Source organism: Orcinus orca, chromosome X (assembly GCF_937001465.1).
Source record: "Orcinus orca chromosome X, mOrcOrc1.1, whole genome shotgun sequence".
NCBI classification, from domain to species: domain Eukaryota; kingdom Metazoa; phylum Chordata; class Mammalia; order Artiodactyla; family Delphinidae; genus Orcinus; species Orcinus orca.
Genome location: NC_064580.1, coordinates 36,733,947 through 36,747,906, shown reverse-complemented (window position 1 = coordinate 36,747,906; position 13,960 = coordinate 36,733,947).

Below are 13,960 nucleotides of genomic sequence, written 5' to 3'. Positions count from 1 at the left end.
TCTAAAAGGGACATGAAGATCTGGGGATGCTGGTCATTTCTTAATGACTTAGATGGCTGTTGTTACACTAGCGTTCATTTCATTATTATCCACATTTTGAACACTGATGTTGTATGTTTGTGTGTTATACTTTACAATAAAAAAGGTTTTTAAAATCTAGTTTGCTCGTTTGAATCTTGAGGAGTCGTATCTCCCTTTGACTTGGTGGGAATTATTTGTATTCGATTTCAACCTACGTTTGGAGATTCTTGTGTTTACACAACATGTGTTCAATGAGGGTGGAAGTTTCCAAAGAAAGGCCAGAGTTACGGTTGGCATGTTAACTGCTGTCTTACAAGAGATCTTAGAGATGGTATCTACTGCGGGAATTCACCACAGGGCAAAATCCAGGCTTCAGCCCCCCAGCCTGAGAACAACAGTTCTGTCAGTGTCCCAGAGGGAATCTGACACTGTGACATCGACCCAAAACAATAAAGTCGTAAGTTCTTAAAGTTACAAATAGCATTTTGACATATATAAGTATGTGGTAGTCTGCATATTCATGACAACCTGGTCAGTGTTTTCTCTCCAAAAATGCAAGTGACACAGGAATCCTAGTTACTCAAAATCAACTTGGTGAGTATGAAGCCACAGCAAATAGTTAACGAATCAGGCTCTGTTGTACCCATCTCCGCAGCTGGAACACACCCACTGGGCAGACTAGATAATTGTGTCAGACTGACAGGGCACTGTAATAAGCCCCCTTTGGGTTTGACTGCACATACCATACCTCTCCATTCGTGAGAGCTTCCAACCCCCTTCCATGGTCTTCGCCATATTTGTTTTCCTGATTAAACTCTGACTGAGACAGAGCGCAATCTTATTTCCAAGTTTTAGTGGGCATTTCATTTCACTGAGCCACTGGATACTGACTTCAGTGACTGGGTTAGTTTCTCTCCAAACCCCCCCGAAAAACCTAACCCAAAGCACCATGTCCTCTGAACTTACGATGACAGAAGTCAGAATGTTCGTAATCTGAGGGTGAGGGAGAGAGACTGAGAAGGGGCACAAGGGAACTTTCTGGGGTGATAGAAATATTCTGTATCTTGATCTCGACTGTGGTTACATGGGAGATATACATAGATGAAAACACAACAAGCTGTTCACTTAAGATCCGTGCATTTTATAGTAGGCAAATTACACCTAAAATATTTTAAGAGTATTCTCAGATTGCACCTAGTAGATGAGTATATTTAAACTAACACGAGTAGAAGTTGTTTAATTTTTTCATTCACTCATTCATTCATATATCCAGTGTTGGGTGTTTGCAGTGTGCTCTGTGAACACTGGGTCCTGCTAACTTGGAGATGAACCCTGAATAAATAACCTGAGAATTTACATCCCATATGAAGGGGGAAAGGGGAAAAAGCTTCTTTTCATATGGTTTAGCTCCAAGTTAGCAGGGCCCAGTGTTGACAGAGCGCATTGTAAACATTCAACATTGGATATATGAATGGATGAACGAATGAATGAACAAATTAACAAATGATGGTTTCTAGTCATACACAAAGTGTATAAGGGAATCTTCTGCTAGTGAAGTGATCACAGTAAGTTCATTTTCCAGATAATTACAAAAGGCAAGAACAAGGTAAGACCATACTTTGGCAACAACTGTTTTCAAGACAGCTTCTGAAGCTGACAGGAGCTGGCTGGGATGCTTGGTCACCTGATCAGGTCCTTGGTCCTCTATTTCCCCCACTGACTCCCCTTCTGTCTTTTTTTTTTTTTTTTTTGGCCACACTGCACAGCATGCAGTATCTTAGTTCCCTGACCAGGGATCGAACCCGTGCCCCCTGCAGTGGAAGCGCGGAAGTCCCTCCCCTTCTATCTTTTCTGCCATGCTCATTCGGCTTTGGGGCCATGGACTACCCCTCACTCTTTCTCTTCACTACGCCCTGATTTCCCTGCCTCTCAGGACTTCTCTTGGAACTACTGGACAAAACCCAGACCCCAGAATCATGTGGCTGCTTGCCTTCTCTTCCTATAATGGGCTGCTGACGGTTGCTGTGGAAATTTCCCTACCTCTGGGGATTGGTTCTCAGCTGGGCCCCCAAAACCTGCCCAATCATCCTTTCTCCTGATCAGTCACTGCCTCCTCTCTCCCTCCCCCACCCCCCTAACTATTTAAAGCTTCCAGCAAAAGTCTTCAAGCCCCTATCTCCCCCCTCCCCGCCCCCCCTAGCTCCAGTCCGCTGTTGGGCATCCATCCTGCTGCCCATAATGGGAAAGAGTCTAGACTCAGGAGTGTGCATTGGTCATTACCGATCCATTACCAGCATCAGGAAACCAACTGTGCTCCCTCTTCTCCCATCACCTCTGGCAGCTACTTCCCCTTCCTTATGAATGTGGTGAGTTATGAATGAAAAATGTCCAGTCTCCAGATACCCTCCCTCAACCTCAGAGGGCAACACCAGGAACCCTGCACACAGCAGCCTGTGGGGGCGTCCTGCACTGACCCACTCCCGGTTGTTAGTGAGATTAGTGAGAGCCGAGAGGGGAGCGTGGGAGCCTGGCTTTGCACTGTCACTGCCCTCAGGCATGCACCCCCCATCCCCCCCCACACACACATTTTGAGCGTCCTGAGTTCCAGTGCGCGCTGGATGGTGTGCCCAGGGCTGGGGAGAGAAGGGCAGGTCAGACTCAGCCTCGTGTTCCTAACCCACCCGGTGTTCAGACTCCTGCTCTGGCCTTTGCTTCCGCTTTTGTTCACTGTCAGACTATCTCTTGGTGCCCGGTTCGGCCTTCTAGTTACAGATGGTTTGCTTGTTTGAGTACATTTTAAATTTGAGAATAGTTTGAGGTGTACAGAAAAGTTGCAAAGATAGCACAGAGAGTTCCCACATACCCCACACCCTGTTTCCCCTATTGTTAACCTCTTATGTTAGTCTGGTGTATATCTGTCACAACTAATGAACCAATATTAACACATTATGATGAACTAAAGCCCATACTTTAATCAGATTCCCTCAGTTTTAACCTAATCCAACTGGAGTTTTGATTCATTTCCTTCCATCGTCTTCTAAATTTGCCTTGGCCTGAGCATGGATGGTCTCGGTCTGCAGCCCCACCCTGACTCCACTCCTGCGCAGCCGCAGTGCTCTGCATCTCAACCAGCGGCTAAGCCTCAAGCCTGGAAGCACCAGTGACTTGCAGTTCTGACCTGCACCTGTATCTGGAGCTATCGCGTTGTCTCCTGCAACCACTGCATCCTTCCCTCTGGACTCCTGTTAAGTCTATTTGTATCAAGTTTTACCAAACTGGAACACTTCCATACATATTTGGCTTGATCAGAAGTGATTTGTTTGCAAGTGACCTTAACAAAAACAGGGAGTCTTTATTGGTAGGATGTAAGGGTATATAACAACAGTGTTGGATAAAGAGTTCCTGTTATCCAACTGACTGTGATCTTGGACGAGTGACTTGACCTTTCAGGGCTCAGTTTCCTCATCTGTAAATGTGGATAATTGTGGTGTCAACCCCATAGGTCATGCGACGATTGAAGTTAATACGCATAGGGCTTCCCTGGTGATGCAGTGGTTAAGAATCCGCCTGCCAATGCAGGGGACATGGGTTCAATCCCTGGTCCGGGAAGTTCCCACATGCCACGGAGCAACTAAGCCCATGCGCCACAACTACTGAGCCTACGTGCCACAACTACTGAAGCCCGTGCGCCTACAGCCTGTGCTCTGCAACAAGAGAAGCCACCTCAGTGAGAAGCCCGTGCACCGCAACGAAGAGTAGCCCCGGCTCATTGCAACCACAGAAAGCCCTGCGCAGCAACGAAGACCCAGTGCAGCCAAAAATAAATAAATAATAAATATATAATTTTTAAAAATTAAAAAAAAGTTAATATGCATTTAGAACTCGGCGTGTGAGCATTCAGTCATCCTTAGCCATAATAATAAAGGTGACGATGATGATGGTTATAAAGGTGTCTCAAGGAAGAACCAAGGAAGAGCATCAGAAGAAAAACAGGAAAGGAGGTTCCTTTTTTAAGGCTACGAGGTCTCTCTCTTTCCTGCTTTTCTCTAAGTGTTTGATTCCTTCTTCTGTCCTCTGAAGATTGGGACACAGGCTACAAACTGAAGCTGAAGCTCCTAGTGCCTTCAAGCTAGGAGGCTCAATGTTGGTGTTCACGTTGCAAATTTCCGGAAGAGAAAAACAGAGAAGGCCCGCCGGGGTAAGGCAGTCTCCAGGGTTCCTGTCACTGGTGGTATCTGCAGGGCCGTATGGAGCCAATGGATTCCTAGGGCTTCCCCTCCCAGACTGAGGAAGTGGCAGGTTCTCTCAGGGGGTGTCATAGTTATCTACTGCTGCATCACAAATAGCCCCCAAATTTAGTGGCTTCAAATCATTAGCTTTTATAATCTCTTAGGGTTTCTCTGCGTCAGGAATCTGGGAGCAGCTCAGCTAGGTGGTGTCCTGGCTTGGGGATCTCTCATGCCACTGCCGTCAGATGGTGGCTGGAGGTGTGGTCATTTTGAAGGCTTCTGCACTCATGTGTCTGACACCTGAACTGGGAAGACTCAAACAGCTGGGAGTTGGCACAGATGGGCATACTGGGTATCTTCCTCTCTCTATTTCTATTGATATGTGATCTTTCCACATGAAAAGATGTCTATATGATCATTCCACATGAAAAGATGTCTACATGATCATTCCAGCATGGTGGCTTCAGGGTAACCAGATGTCTTACATGATGGCTCAGGACACCAAAAGCTCAAGCGTGTGTCCCGAGAGGGAGAGAAAGCCAGGTGGCAGCCATTTTGCATTTTATGACCGGGCCTTGGAAGGTCAGCAAGCATCAATCACTTCCTTGCTCACTTGCTCATCACATCACTTGCTTGGTCAAGGAAGACAGAAAGATCTGCCCAGAAGGCCAAAAAGCACATGAAAAGATGCTCGACGTCACTATTTATTAGAGAAATGCAAATCAAAACTACAATGAGATATCACCTCACACTGGTCAGAATGGCCATCATCAAAATGTCTACAAACAATAAATGCTGGAGAGGGTGTGGAGAAAAGGGGACCCTCCTACACTGTTGGTGAGAATGTAAATTGATACAGCCACTATGGAGAATAGTATGGAGGTTCCTTAAAAAACTAAAAATAGAACTACCATATGATCCAGCAATCCCTCTCCTGGGCATATATATATTTAGAAAAGATACATGCACCCCAGCGTTCACTGCAGCACTATTTACCATAGCCAGGACATGGAAGCAACCTAAATGTCCATTAACAGAGGAACGGATAAACAAGATGTGGTACATATATACAACGGAATATTACTCAGCCATGAAAAAGAATGAAATAATGCCACTTGCAGCAACATGGGTGGACCTAGAGATTATCATACTAAGTGAAGTAAGTCAGACAGAGAAAAACAAATATCATATGATATGACTTATATGTGGAATCTAAAAAAATGGTACAAATGAACTTATTTACAAAACAGAAACAGACTCACAGACTCTGAAAACAAATTTATGGTTACCAAAGGGGAAAGGTGGGGGGAGGGATAAATTAGGAATTTGGGATTAACATATACACACTACTATATGTAAAATAGTTAATCAACAAGGATCTACTGTATAGCACAGGGAACTCTACTGAATATTCTGTAGTAACCTATATGGGAAAAGAATCTGAAAAAGAACAGACATATGTATATGTGTAACTGAATCACTTTGCTGTACACCTAAAACTAACACAACATTGTAAATCAACTATAATATAAAATAAAATTTAAAAAAAAAGAGGGACTTCCCTGGTGGCACAGTGGTTACGAGTTCACCTGCCAATGCAGGGGTCGTGGGTTCGAGCCCTGGTCCGGGAGGATCCCACACGGGTGCCCAAATAAGCCCGTGCGCCACAACTACCGAGCCAGCGCTCTAGAGCCCACGAGCCACAACTACTGAAGCCCACGCGCCTAGAGCCCATGCTCCGCAACAAGAGAAGCCACCGCAATGAGAAGCCCGCGCACCGCAACGAAGAGTAGCCCCTGCTCGCCACAACTAGAGAAAGCCCGCGCACAGCAATGAAGACCCAACGCAGCCATAAATAAACAAACAAACAAATAAATAAATAAAACAGTAAGAAAAACTAAAAAATTGTTAACACTTTAATTAAAAAAAAGCAAGAAAGGTGTGCCCAGGTTCAAGGGGAGGGAACGCAGCACCCCCACCCCCACCTGTCAACGGAGGCCTGTCAAAGTCACACCGGAAGAAGAGCTTGTGCGTTGGCATATTTATTGGCGTGACCATCTTTGGAAAACACAATCCCCAACAGGGGGGTTGCACACAGATGAGGAGACAGTGGCTGCCATATCTAATATAATACTATCTAATGTATTTTAGCCAAGAATATATTATAAACATTTCTCCACATAATTATTCTTCCCCAACATCCTTTTCTAACAAGCTTTAAGTTTTAAAATTCATGTTATCAAAGTAACACATACTCATAAAAAATTCAAAACGCAGAAATGCATAAAGAAACAATGGAAGGTCCCCCCTTCTCTTCCTGCTAATTATTCTCTAGGGGTAACAATAAATTTTATATCTGTTTAGACTTTCCTTTATACCTATTTAATCATATATATGATTTTATTTTTTTATAAAAATAAAAATCAGGGCTTCCCTGGTGGCACAGCGGTTGAGAGTCCGCCTGCCGATGCGGGGGACGCGGGTTCGTGCCCCGGTCCGGGAAGATCCCACATGCCGCGGAGCGGCTGGGCCCGTGAGCCATGGCCGCTGAGCCTGCGCGTCCGGAGCCTGTGCTCCGCAATGGGAGAGGCCCCAACAGTGAGAGGCCAGTGTACCGCAAAAATAAATAAATAAATAAATTTAAAAAATAAAAATCATGTTATATATTCTTGCTTATTTTACTTTAAAATGGTTTAGCTATCTTGCTGTAGCAGGAAGTGATGTGTCATACTCTTTTTAATTGGTGCATAGTATTCTGTTGTCTGTGTTACGATGTCTCTAATTTACTTTAAGGACGGGCAGTGTGTTATAAAGTGTGTTATTTAGTTTAAGCTATGCTTTCAGGGCCAGTGAGCTGCTCTTTACAGGAATTCCCACTCCAGGAGCGGCGGCCAACCTTAATCAGAAAAGTCACCCTCCACGAGCTTCATCTATTTTTACCTCCCATCAACACTAGATTTTGCTAATTAGCAGAGTGATTGTTCAAGTGAATCTGCACAACGGATATTCCCAATGGGCTCTTACTGTTGAACTGAGAAGTAGTCAAGGTATATGGCTTGCCTGAACTATTTTAGAGACACTCTCCGAACTTGCACAGACAGGGCAGTTGAATCTAGGCAGGCATGTAGCTTGTGCTCAGGGGCACGTCTGGCTAGATCTCTAAGGGGGCCTTTGTCCAACCATGAATCTGGATATTCTGGTCGCCTGATGCTGCCTTCAAGGCTAATAGAATCCTGCTTCTAGAGTGCTGTAGCCTCCGCCTTAAATGAATTTTGCATGCAAGGACCGAGCTGGGACTCCTTTGGGTACACAGAAGAGGTTGTACCACTGTTGCTTAGGCCTGCTTGTTAATTTCTACCTGGCTGATCTGGGCCTGAGACCTGCTCTTGTTACAACCTGGTGGCTAGGTGGGGAATAGGTAGGCCTCACCTACCTTGGACTAATGGCAGTTACAAGAGAGCCTCGTAAGACTACCTGACCAAATTGACCTTGGTCAGTTCACAACATTATGGATCATAATTTATTTTTCCAAACCCATTTCAACAGACATTTACAATGCTTCTAATGTTTTGCCTTTACATTAAACATTGCAGTGCCATCCATTTCACAAAATGTTTGCATACATTTTTTTAACATAATAATTGCATACTATTTCATTGAGGGGATACCCCCAAATTTATTGATCTAACCCCCTATTTCTGTATCTTCGGTTTTGGCAGAATCCAAATCAGAACCTGGGTCTGGTTGATGGAAGCCCAGGTCTTTTCTAATGCTTTGAAACAGAATTTTCTGGAAGATGGAACCTGGGAGTAAAGTGCCAAGGAGCTAATAATGGACGTTGTTCTTTTCCCAGTTCCTGTTTGGGGATTCCATCCAGGACCTCAATTGACTTTTCACCTCTCTGGGTCTGCTTAAAGTGACTCCCCACCCTCGTTACAGGTATGATTTTCTGAACAAACATAAGAAATCCTGTTGTTACAGAATCTAATTTTCAAACCCAGGAAGGTGCAAAGCTCAGATCGTCAGTATATGGAGTTAAATATAACCTCATGCACTGAGCTATATATTTAACGTCCTAATTAATAATTCAGAGCATCAAGTGCAGTGTGGAAAGATATTATGTCTGCACTGCCTGTTTGTGGGAAAATCTGCTACCTTAACTGCATTCCACTCACCTTTCACCCACCAACCAAAAAGCAAACCAGAGACATTCGCCAAGAAGTGGCAAGCATATATTAATGACAAAGGGCAGGAAGATAATTGTTCTCATTTACCGGTGATAACACGAATGAATAGGGAAGGACTTCTTTAAATTCTGTTTTCTGAGACAATGGAGATTCGCTATGGATTTTGGCCTTTGTTATAGTGTTTTATAGTCTGTGTTCCTAAGAACTGGGTCAGATTTTGCATTATGTCTGTAATTTATTTTGGAGTACCTGATATTTACATTCCTATAATGCCATGCTAATACAGGAGTTTTTAAGTTAGAGGAGTTTTTTTTTTAATTGAAATAACAACTCTCCCCCCTCTATACCATACAGTCTACACACAGTTCAATGTGACTTAGTTCTTTCAAAATGAATTCATCTGTAATCTCCCCTCCTGCAGAGTTCGTCCTCCCACTCCACATACCTTTTCTCCCCTGGCCCAAGGCAGCCAAAAGTACGTTCTATCTTTTCTGATCCTCCAGGGTAGTTTATCATTCTTTACCTTATACAGCAAGGCGCTTCCTTAGTTGGGATTTTAATTTGTTTCCAGGTAAGAGAAGTTGCTTGTTAAAAGCTGTCTGGGTCCTGTTTATAAGTTTATCCAGTACAGCTTTATTTGTAATTTTAAAAGATTGCAAATAGCCTGAAAGTCTACCAATTAGAAGACTTTTGGTTAAATAACTTACAGTACATTCATGCTTTGGAATACTCTGCAGCTGTAATAAGACCAGAAAGCCCCTTGGATTGATTGTAAAGATATCCTGTTAGGTGAAAAGAAAAAAAAAAAAAGGAAAAGATATCCTGTTAAGTGAAAAAAAAATCAAGGAGCAGAACACTGTGTATTGCATGCTACCATTTATGTAAAAAGGAGGGGAATATATATATATACACACACACACACACACACACACACACACACACACACAGAGAGAGAGATATTGGCTTGTATGGACATACAAATATTTCTGAAGGAAACACAAGAAACTGATAAAATTGGTTGCTTTTGGGCAGAGGATCTGGGTGGCTGAGAACAGGGGTGGAATGAAGACTTTCTCTTATATATCTTTTGACAGCTTTTGAATTTTGAACCATGCAAATGTATGAGCTGTTTGAAAAATAAATGAACAAGACGAAAAGTAAAAAGCAAACAAAAGGAAGGTGAAACAACACGGGCTGCGTAGGGGGAGGCAGCAGGTCACTTTGGTGTTGACTTTGGTTCCAAGGGGTCCTCAAGCCACCTCTCCTAGCTATGTAGATGCGTGGTGACAGATAGCTCAGGGGAGGGGTATAACAAGACCTTTCTTTGTGGCTGGATATGGCCTCTCCCAGGAGGCCTTGGTAGGCAGAGACCATCCCAGAGCAAATCTGTGTGGTACTCAAGAGATTCCTGAGATTATAGGGAACTGGCTTGAGTCCTTCACTTTTGAGCAATCTCCCTTCTCTGATGGGTTCAGAGGGTCCGGGCGGGGGGCTGCTGGCTGGGGAGGGGACATGGGAACTCTTGGGGAAGTGCACCAAGAAGGAAGAAGCTTGACTAGGTTCAACACCTTGGCATTGACCATTGCTGGGGAAGGTAGATTCTGGTCAGGGGTGGGGCTGGGCCTGCAGGCCCCCAGGTCTGTTGTGGAAACAAGGGCCGAGTGTGTCAGGGGCAAGTGAAGAGCCATATGATGGGATCCAGTTCTTGGCATCTTATCCCAGGGTCCCCCCAAGGGAGGGGGTTGGCCTTCCTTGGAGAGCCACTGGGGCCTGGACAAGAGCTGGACTCGCAGTGAATTAGGGTGGTTGGACTGAACCAGACCACTGGTTTTCATCAGCAAAACTCAGGGGCAGCCATGGCAGTAAAGATGGTGCCTGCTGGGGGACTGCTCAGATTTCTCTAGTTCTTTCTCCTCCAGGTGTTGAAGCATGGCTAGGATGGCACCAGACTGGCATCTTGGACAATTTATCAGGAGAGGGGCCCCAAGAGAGAAACTGGGCTTTTTATTAATCTGGGTATGTGAACACTCAAGCAGTTAATTTGAATATATCAGTGACTTGAAGGGGAGCAGAAGTTGTCACCCCAAAATATGTCTCTTCGGCATAAAAATTATTTTAGACTGATTATTATTATTTTTTTTTTGCGGTACGCGGGCCTCTCACTGTTGTGGCCTCTCCGGTTGCGGAGCACAGGCTCCGGACGCGCAGGCTCAGCGGCCATGGCTCACGGGCCCAGCCGCTCCGCGGCATGTGGGATCTTCCCGGACCGGGGCACGAACCCGTGTCCCCTGCATCGGCAGGCGGACTCTCAACCACTGCGCCACCAGGGAAGCCCCTAGACTGATTATTTTTAAGAAAGAGCAGTCACAGGAAAAACTCTGAAAACAGAGTAGAAGTTACCTTTTTGTAGGAGATATTTATAAGGGAAATGCCCATGTATAAGGGTGTCTCCCTCTCTGTACCAGCAAGAGAAGGATGGCCTAAATCTTTACAAACTCTTATCAAAGGAGAAGGTAAGGACCTAAATCCGGGTAACAACCTTCCCCTTGTTTTCTTTTCTTTTTTTTTTTTTTTGGCTGCGCTAGGTCTTCGTTGCGGCGCACGGGTCTCTTCTTTGCAGGTTTCTCTCTAGTTTTAGAAAGAAATTTTCTCACGTGGGTTTAGTTGCCCCACTGCATGTGGGATCTTAGTTCCCCAACCAGGGATGGAACCTGCTTCCCTGCATTGGAAGGCGGATTCTTAACCACTGGACCACCAGGGAAGTCCCCTTCCCCTTGTTGACTGTGCTTTTCCTGATAATCTCCCATAACTGACTCCCCCCAGCATCTGCCTTTGTCTTTAGCTGGAGATGGGATTTAAGGTGGTGTCTTGGGCCATTTTGGGGAGTTACTCAGTTTTCCTGGGGCTCTCCTATGTACACAGGAGGTATGCATATTACTAAACTTCTCTGTGTTTTTCTCCTGTTAATCTGCCTTTTATTACAGGGGGGTTCCTCAGCCGAGAACCCAGAAGGGTAGAGGGAAAATGATTTTCCTCCCCTACAGACTGAATGATCATAAGGTATCATTGTTAGTTATTTTGGGAGTGATATTGGTATTGCGGTTATGTTCACAAGGATTCTTTCTCTTTAAAAGATAGGTATTTGTGGATTTGAAGTATTTGTGGATAAAAGAATATGATGGCTGGGATTTGCTTCAAAAAATTCAGTAGGATCCTATAAGGGAAAAGAATCTGAAAAAAATATATATATATATATATATCTGAATCACTTTGCTGTACACCTGACATTGTAAATCAACTATACTTCAATTTTTTAAAAAGTAAAATGGGTTAGGGAACTCCCTGGCAGTCCAGTGGTTAGGATTCCGCACTTTCACTGCCGAGGACCCCGGTTCAATCCCTGGTCGGGGAACCAAGATTCCACAAGCCACACAGCATGACCAAAAATAATAATAATAAACTTAAAAAAATAAATACAGTAGCTTATATATAAAGCCAAAAAAAAATTCAGTAGGGAGGAGGTGGGGGAAGGAAAAAGTGGGTGGGGTATAGATGAAGCAAGATTGGCCGTAAATGGATACTAATCACGCTGGGTGATGGGTACTTGGGGGTTCATTGTGCTTGCTAATCTCTCTCCTTTTGTGTAAGTTTGAAAATGTTAAATGTTAAAAAAAAATGTTAAAAAAACAAAGGCCATGTGAACTTATTTAACCCCAAACTGGTAAAACCTGTCCTACCCAGTTTGCATCTATACTGTTTGTTCCTGGGCTAGGTTGAACTTTTTGATCTCCTCAGCTCCCTGAAGTGAAGAGCTTGTTTAAACAGCTCTCCAGCTCAGCGCCTGAGTTTCTCGCTGGGCACATGGAGGCAGCAGAGGATAGAGGTTTAAAGGAAGAGTCCTGGGCACACGGCTAGAGCTCCCATCTGGGCCCAGCCATTTAGTAACTGGGCAAGTTACCTAGCTTCTCTCTGCCTCAGTTTCCTCATCTGTGCAACAGGAATAAAAATAATCTACCCCACGGGCTGTTAAAAGGATTAGAACAAGATGCTATACAGAGTTTTAGTATAATGCCTGATATATAAAAAGGCTCAAAAATGTTGATTATTGGGTTTCCCTGGTGGCGCAGTGGTTGAGAGTCCGCCTGCCGATGCAGGGGACACGGGTTTGTGCCTGGGTCCGGGAAGATCCCACATGCCGCGGAGCGGCTGGGCCGGTGAGCCATGGCCGCTGAGCCTGCGCGTCCAGAGCCTGTGTTCCGCGATGGGAGAGGCCACAACAGTGAGAGGCCCGCGTACCGCCAAAAAAAAAAATGTTGATTATTATTAATATTAGGCACTCAAAGAGTATGTATTAAATATGAATGCCTGGGTGAATAAAGGCAAGTGAGAGACAGGATTATTACCAAATCTATCATCTTGTAATTTGTCTTATTTTTAAAAATGTATTCGAATAGCACAGGGAATTATCTACAATACTTGTAATAACTTATAATGGATAAAAATCTGAAAAAGAATACATATGTATATATATGTACAATTGAATCGCTTTGCAGTACACCTGAAACACAACATTGTAAATCAACTATACTTCAATTAAAAAAATTTAAAAAACATATTCGATATTTTCTAATGTCTTCAGTCTTCAAAGAAAGCTTTGAAATTAGTTAAAATTTGCCATCCTTTTTTGTGGTTTAACTTACATTTATTTTGGGCTCTTATTGGCAATAATAGTGGGCATCCGGAAGAATTCATTGTGAAAATGTATTATTTAGCATATACTTTTTGGTCTTCTATAGTCTCAAACTTCAAGAATTTCTTAATGAGAAATGTGAAGTTTATACATTTGGCTACTTTACTGTTGAGATTAGATACTTGTTAAACATAAAATGGGGATATATTTTTCCTATGCTTTATTAATTTAAAAAATTAATTCAATTAAGACTCAGTTCTGGGAGGAGGGGGAGGTAGAGAGTTGTCCATCAATGGATATAAAGTTTCAGTCACACAAGATGAACAAGTTCTAGGGAATTCACTGGCAGTCCAGTGGTTAGGACTCGGCGTTTTTACTGCCGAGGGCCCGGGTTCGATCCCTGGTTGGGGAACTAAGATCCCGTAAGCCACGCAGCACAGCTTAAAAAAAAAAAAGAAAAAAAGATGAAGTTCTAGAACTCTGCTGTACAGCACTGTGCCTGTAGCTAACAATACTGTATTGTGCACTTAAAAATTTAAGAGGGTATATCTCATGTTAAGTGTTCCTACCACAATTTAAAAAAAGAGACTCAACTTCAAAGCTTCCAGGCAGAAGTCTGTTCATTCTTAAGTTTTACAGTAAGCATCAAGAAAGGTGTTGGGCTCATGAAAATACTTTCACAAACATAAGCTTTCTTAGTCTTGGCCAAAATGTTGCAGCTGAAGGAATGTACAGCCTCACAGGGGGTGGAGTCACTTGGGACCTCATCCCTTCCGAATGACCAGGATAGCGTCCCTCCTCTAACCTTTGTGCTAGGAAACCAGCCTTCAAAA